Below are 6055 nucleotides of genomic sequence, written 5' to 3'. Positions count from 1 at the left end.
TGACCATCTCCTCCCACTTCGTTTGCAAGGCTTTTGGAAACACGTTTTGTACGTGCGGACACGCACCGGCCTCTATCACCTCACCGTCTTAACAATCATTAACCTCACAGAGGACCGGGACCTGTGGACCCCACAGTTAAAGTCGCCCTCTCAGATGTCGCCCGGTCCAAGCACTCGTACCTGCAGGACCTTATTCTGCCGTCCGAGATCCCTCTGTATTTCTGCTCCCACAACAGTGCGGCTCCCCGGAGTCCCCCGTAGCCAGGGAGCGCTTCTCTCACCCTTCACTAACATTCAGGGACAGGGACAGGGATAGGGACAGCAAACGACCCTAAGGAACCGGTTCCGAAAGGGGCAACAAAAGCAACTTCTGACTCAAGATGGCGGCAGGCAGCGCATGCGCAGAAGGAAACAGAAGGGTTCCTGGGCCACGTGACCTGAGGGCGGGACTTCATTTCCCACAAGGCTCTGCGCGAATCCCTCAGCAACCGGCGTCCTAAACTTCCTCTGTTCGCCAGGAAGCACTCTCGCTGCCTGTGGACCGTGGCGTCGTAGGTAAGTACCTTCACTGACCTCGTGGTAGCGATATGTAGTTCGGCTTCCTTATTAAATCCCAGTTTTACTACCTTACACAATATGGGGCGAATGTGGAGATTTGAATAGTGTTGAATGATTTGAAATGATTAGGTTTCATTTTATGTTGGTTAAAGTATTTCAGTTATAGGATCCATGACTATATTTTCAAATGCATTCTTTCTTTTAAAAAGAACTACTTATTTACTTTTTATTTGTTATTGTTTTTATTACTGTTAACTACAGGGCACACACATTCGCCAGACAGAGACAGAGAGAGGGATAGTGAGAAAGCAAGTCACCAGGATACCATGATGGCCATTGGGAGTCCAGCGCCTTCTGCGGGCCCCACAAATGCATTTAAATTGTGAGGAGTCATGTCTGTACTTTGCTTATTAATACGGAGTAAATTAATATGTGAACTCTTTTCTTGAAGCTATTAAGATGTTTGGTTGCACCCTTTAAACTATTGCACATTTTCAATAGATTATATTACTCATTTGGATGAACTTTTTCCTATTTATAGGCGAATGAAATAATAGGGTCATGGGCTAGAAGGTAACCTGGTGGTTGAGACGCTGGACTCCCATATGACCGTCTGCAGTTAGAGTCCCGGACCTTTTATCTTGCTTTCTCACCTTTCCGTTTTTCTCTCTCTCTCTCTGGTCAAATTGAAAAGTAAATAAATAGGTAAAATAAAATAAATTTTTTTTTTTGAGAGGATTTTGCTATAGGGCGCATGCACTCGCCAGAGAGACAGAGGCAGAGAGACAGAAAGCAAGAAATCACTCCCCAGGGGGTTGGCCACCCCATAATCGCTTCTCCGCCTTCCTCCTCTCTGGATCTTGGGCACACATTAACACACGACTGGTGTGAGTTTAAGCCATTGGGTCCAGTACTCAAACTGCTGTCGACTACATGGGAGTCCCATGGTATAGCCATTATGCTCAGTGCTGGTCCCAATAAAGTAAATCTTTAAAAAAAGAGAGAGAGAGAGAGAGAGAGAAACTATATGTTCTTAGGGCAGTTCCAGTTTATAATCCCTTTTTTAGTTTACTTTTCATTATTTGTCCAGGAACTCCTAAGTTCCATTTATCCATCTATCACTCACTAAAATTTTTAACTGGGGGAGATGTTTCTCTTTTTTCCCCAACATGTGGTGAATCTAATTTTTGCTTTTGCTTTCCTGATGTCTGCCACCAACTAGGTAACAGATTTCATAGAGGTTTCTCAGAGCTTCCACTGTCACTTCTGTTTTCTTTCTTTTAAGAGGTTTTTGCCTTTCAGCATGTGCTTGCTGGGGGTGGAGAGAGAGAGAGAGAGAGAATGAGAGAGAAAGAGAAAGAGAGAATGAGAAATCATCCCCTGTTGGAATGGCCATACCACAATGCAGTCTCGTCCATAGTCCCCCTGGGATCTTGGGTATGCACTCAACGTACCCAGTGTGATTTCAAGACACTGGGTCTGAGACTTGAACCACAGTGGACCATGTTGAAGTCCAGTGACGTAACCAATATGCCATCTGCTGGCACTCCATTATCACTTCTGCTCTTCTGTTCTCCTATCATCCAGGTTGATAATGGTTTGAGTATGGGATGGCAAAAGTGAGGAAAGTTTGGGGATGGGAGTATAGGGGATGTAAAAGGCTTGACATTTGCTCAAGCTCTTATTCTTTTTCTGATACATGCCTTGCCTTGTTTATTGTTCTTCTTTGGTTAAACAATTGTCTTTTAGTGACTCTAGTCTGCAGATTCAGGAAGCTCATCCTTGGTTTTACAAGACTCCCCCATTGCCTTAAACTTTGGAATTCCTGGTCAGCCTTACTTAGACGTTTTGATGCCAGATCTCTCTCTTAAACACTACTGACATGATATCAAAGATATTTAAATACAGGATGATTGACATTGATTGGGTAAGAAGAGGCTGCTTTATATTCTGACATCTAGGATAGGAATTGTCATTCCTTTTATTGTGGGCCTCAGTCTTCCATACACAAAAATGGAGATTTTAGTATACAGTAGGATATATAGACTCCATTGTGAACCCATATCTCTGTAATAACGTAAAGGCCAAGAATGTGATGTCTTTCTCCCCCCTATGAAAGTAAAGTCCACAGACCCAAGGAGAGGGGCTCAGGGTTGATATGAAGTGTTTCCAGCATAGCCTTATATTGTAGATCTCAGTGTTCAAGTTTACGCCTTTTAAAACAATTCCCAGAGAACAATGAAATACAGAATGAAAATAGAAGAGGCAGAATGAAGAGTGGGATTTGAATGTCCCATGGGAAACAGTGAATGGGAATATCTTTTTTAAGAATTATTTTTACTTAACTTTATTTATTTAAATTTGACCAGAAGGGGACAGAGTGAGAGAGCGAGAGAATGAGAAAGGAAGCCACCAGGTCTGGGACTGGAACCACGGTTGACCATGTGAGAGCCCAGCGCCCTAACCACCACACCACTCACTGGCCCGAATGGGAATTATCTTAACAGGAGGGAATCTGGCTAGGACCATCCTTAAGAATAACAATTGGGGACCAGCAGTTAGTGTAATAGCTATGTCGCTGGACTCCCATGTAGTCGACCGTGATTCATGTCCTGGACCTGGTGGCTTAAAACTCACGCAGGGCATGTATGCATGTGTGCCCAAGATCCTGAGAGGAGAATGGAGGAGAAGAGATTGTGTCGTGGCCATCCCCTCCAGGGGGTGATTCCTCACTTTCTCTCTCCCTCTCTCTCTCTGTCTGGCAAGCACATGCACCATTTAGCAAAAACCTCTCCAAAAGAAAAAAAAATAACAATTGTGGAAGCCCCTGGCTTGTGCTTCTGAACCATCTGTCTTTCTACTGTATAATGAACACCTCAGTCATGTAGAAATGTGAGCGACTGCACCTGCTGATTCCAAATACTCTGTTGCTTGTTTAATTTTGCAAAATACTAAGCTTCTAATTTTTTCTGCCATTTTACTAAACACTAATCACTAATATTATTGATGTAAGCTGTTTGGCAGGTCACTTTATACATTGTCACATGGGATCTTCTTAACATTTCTAAAATGTGTTAAACCATTTTACAGAGTAGACTTCGGATTCATGTAGGGCAAACATTCTGACATTTGTTGAGACGCAGACCATAGATATTGCTTATTTTGGCATGAGTGTAAATTTATTCAAGTTTGATGAGGAATATACTTTAATTATGTACTTATGTTAAAAATTTAGGGTGAGCAATCTGAATGCTAGAACAAGCTTTTTTCTTTTTTAAGAATTATTTTATTTATTTATTCATTTATTTAAATTTGACCAGAGAGGGACAGAGTGAGAGAGAGAGAGAGAAAACATGCCGCCGGGTTCAGGACTTGAACCATGGTCGGCCACATGGGAGTCCAGTGCCCTTAACTACTATGCCACCTGCTGGCTCCAGAACAAGTATATTTATAGGAAATGTTAAGATTATTTCACAAAACACTGTAATAATACTCATTAGTGAAATTGAGTACTCAATATGTGAATATCTATGTCAGTATATGTGAAAGGTGACACGCCTGGTCAGCACAGACATATTTGACTTGAGCAACAAACAGAATTTTAATTGCTATGTATGTAGCATATAGCATCCCTTCCTTAACATTGTTGTGTCAACCATCCTCCTCGTTCACTGGCAGGGATGGACCTGGCTGAATCGGAAGGCCATAATGTTTGAGGAATTAATGACATTCACAGATGTATCTCTAGACAAAACCAGGAATAGTGGACCTTACTATTGATAAATCCGATAGAATTATTTTTTATTTTGGAGAGGTTTTTTTTTTTTTTTTTTTTTTTTGCTTTAGGGTACATGCGCTTGCCAGAAAGACAGAAAGAGACAGAGAAACAGAAAGCAAGAAATCACCCCACAGGGGGAATGGCCACGCCACAGTCCTTTCTCCATTCTCCTCTCTGGATCTTGGGCACTCACACACATTCACCCAGTGTGAGTTTAAACCACCGGGTCCTAGACTCGAACCATGGTCGACTACATGGGAGTCCACTGACATAGCCATTACGCCAACTGCTGGTCCCAGATCCCACAGAATGTTTTTTAGAAATATGATGCTGTGGAAGCTAACCAAATAAAATTGTATGGAGCACATAAAATTAATTTAATAGTCAAGAATGAAGCATCATCATTTTAATGTAAAAAGCAATTCAACGTCAGTGTTGAGAAGAAAACAATTTGCAATATCAATCTGATATATTTTTCTATTTAGAATGTAGATTATAAAGATAATTTATATTGGTCTATTAATTAAGTTGAACCACACACTCTCCTTGGCTGTTCACACTCTCCTTGGTTGTTATTAGCTGTTTTGAGGCACTTAGGTTAATGTAGATTGTCAGAAATTTTGGGAATATCTATTATCCTTTAAAATGTATTCTTGTATATAGGATTAATACATTTGTAGGCATCTGATAAAACCACCTTCAGTGCCCCCTCTCGTATATTGTCAGATGTGCAGGTAATCATACAACAAAGAAATAAAGGGATGTGGCATCAAAAGAGTGTACAAATAAGTTGCAATCCCTTTGGCCACAATCAAATTTCAACATATCTCAAATGAGTATGGGAATGAAGTAAATCAGGGCGACTAGAGAGGAGAGATCAGGGAACTAGAGAAGAGACTCCCCTTCAGCCAGTCACCTGATTATGTTGACTTTTTTCTATTTTTCTACTCCTTTCCTAGGATTCTGTTGGAAATTTTGGAGTAACTTCCTCTTCTGCTCTTCTTGCCTTCACTTAAGAAGTATGTTAAGTAGATGGACCCAAATTCATTTTCCAACAAATAAACTTTTTTTTAAAAGAATTATTTATTCAGTTGTATTTGTTATTACTCTTTTTAAATGCGACCAGAGAGACAGAGAGTGAAAGGGAAAGTCACAAAGCAAGCCTCCCAGTCTGGGACTCAAACTGGGGTCAGGTGGTCATCACACCACCTGATGGTCCCCAGCTAAATATTTCTGGGGTCTGGTTTGTGTCGTGTTTTAGTGTGAGGAGCCTATTGAAGTCATGTGATGTGGAAAGCAACCAATCTGAAGACATGTGATTAAACATGTGGCCTGAAGTAACATGCAGATATGCACTTCCATAAGCTACTCTCGCAGGGCTATTGAGAAGTATCTGCATATGAAAGCACTACCTGCCTGTTGTCAATGGCTGTCTTCCTGCTCTTGCTGAAACTCAGTGCCTCTATACTGCCCAGTATCAGGCTAAAGGAAATCACAAACCTTTATCAGATTATCCCCCAAAAGGATCTGAGAAATTGTATGGCGCCAGTGATTTTCACATCTTCAGTAGATGTACATCCAAAAACAACTGGCTTTGCATCCCAATTTCACCTCCCTTATTCTCTTTGCATTCCACTTCCTTCTTCCCCATTCCTTTGACATCCCATTTTCCCCTTCCTGCATTCTCAGCCCTTTAAAAGAATGAACCTGAGGCTGTTT

The 6055-nt window shown here is 41.4% G+C and overlaps 1 protein-coding gene across 2 annotated transcripts in view; it reads left to right on the top strand.

Moving 5' to 3' along the window:
- Positions 1 to 495: 495 nt before the first annotated feature.
- Positions 496 to 6055, top strand: part of LOC102480010 (zinc finger protein 596) — a 34091-nt gene continuing 28531 nt past the window's right edge. For both annotated transcript variants that reach the window (XM_006153169.3, XM_006153168.3), the window contains exon 1: positions 496 to 555. The gene's annotated coding sequence lies outside the window, so the exon portion shown is untranslated. The remainder of the gene's footprint in view (positions 556 to 6055) is intronic.

This window comes from Tupaia chinensis, unplaced genomic scaffold (genome assembly GCF_000334495.1).
Source record: "Tupaia chinensis unplaced genomic scaffold, TupChi_1.0 Scaffold000365_1, whole genome shotgun sequence".
Taxonomy (NCBI): domain Eukaryota; kingdom Metazoa; phylum Chordata; class Mammalia; order Scandentia; family Tupaiidae; genus Tupaia; species Tupaia belangeri.
Note: the sequence above shows the minus strand (reverse complement) of the source record. Positions and strands in the feature narration are given on the sequence as shown.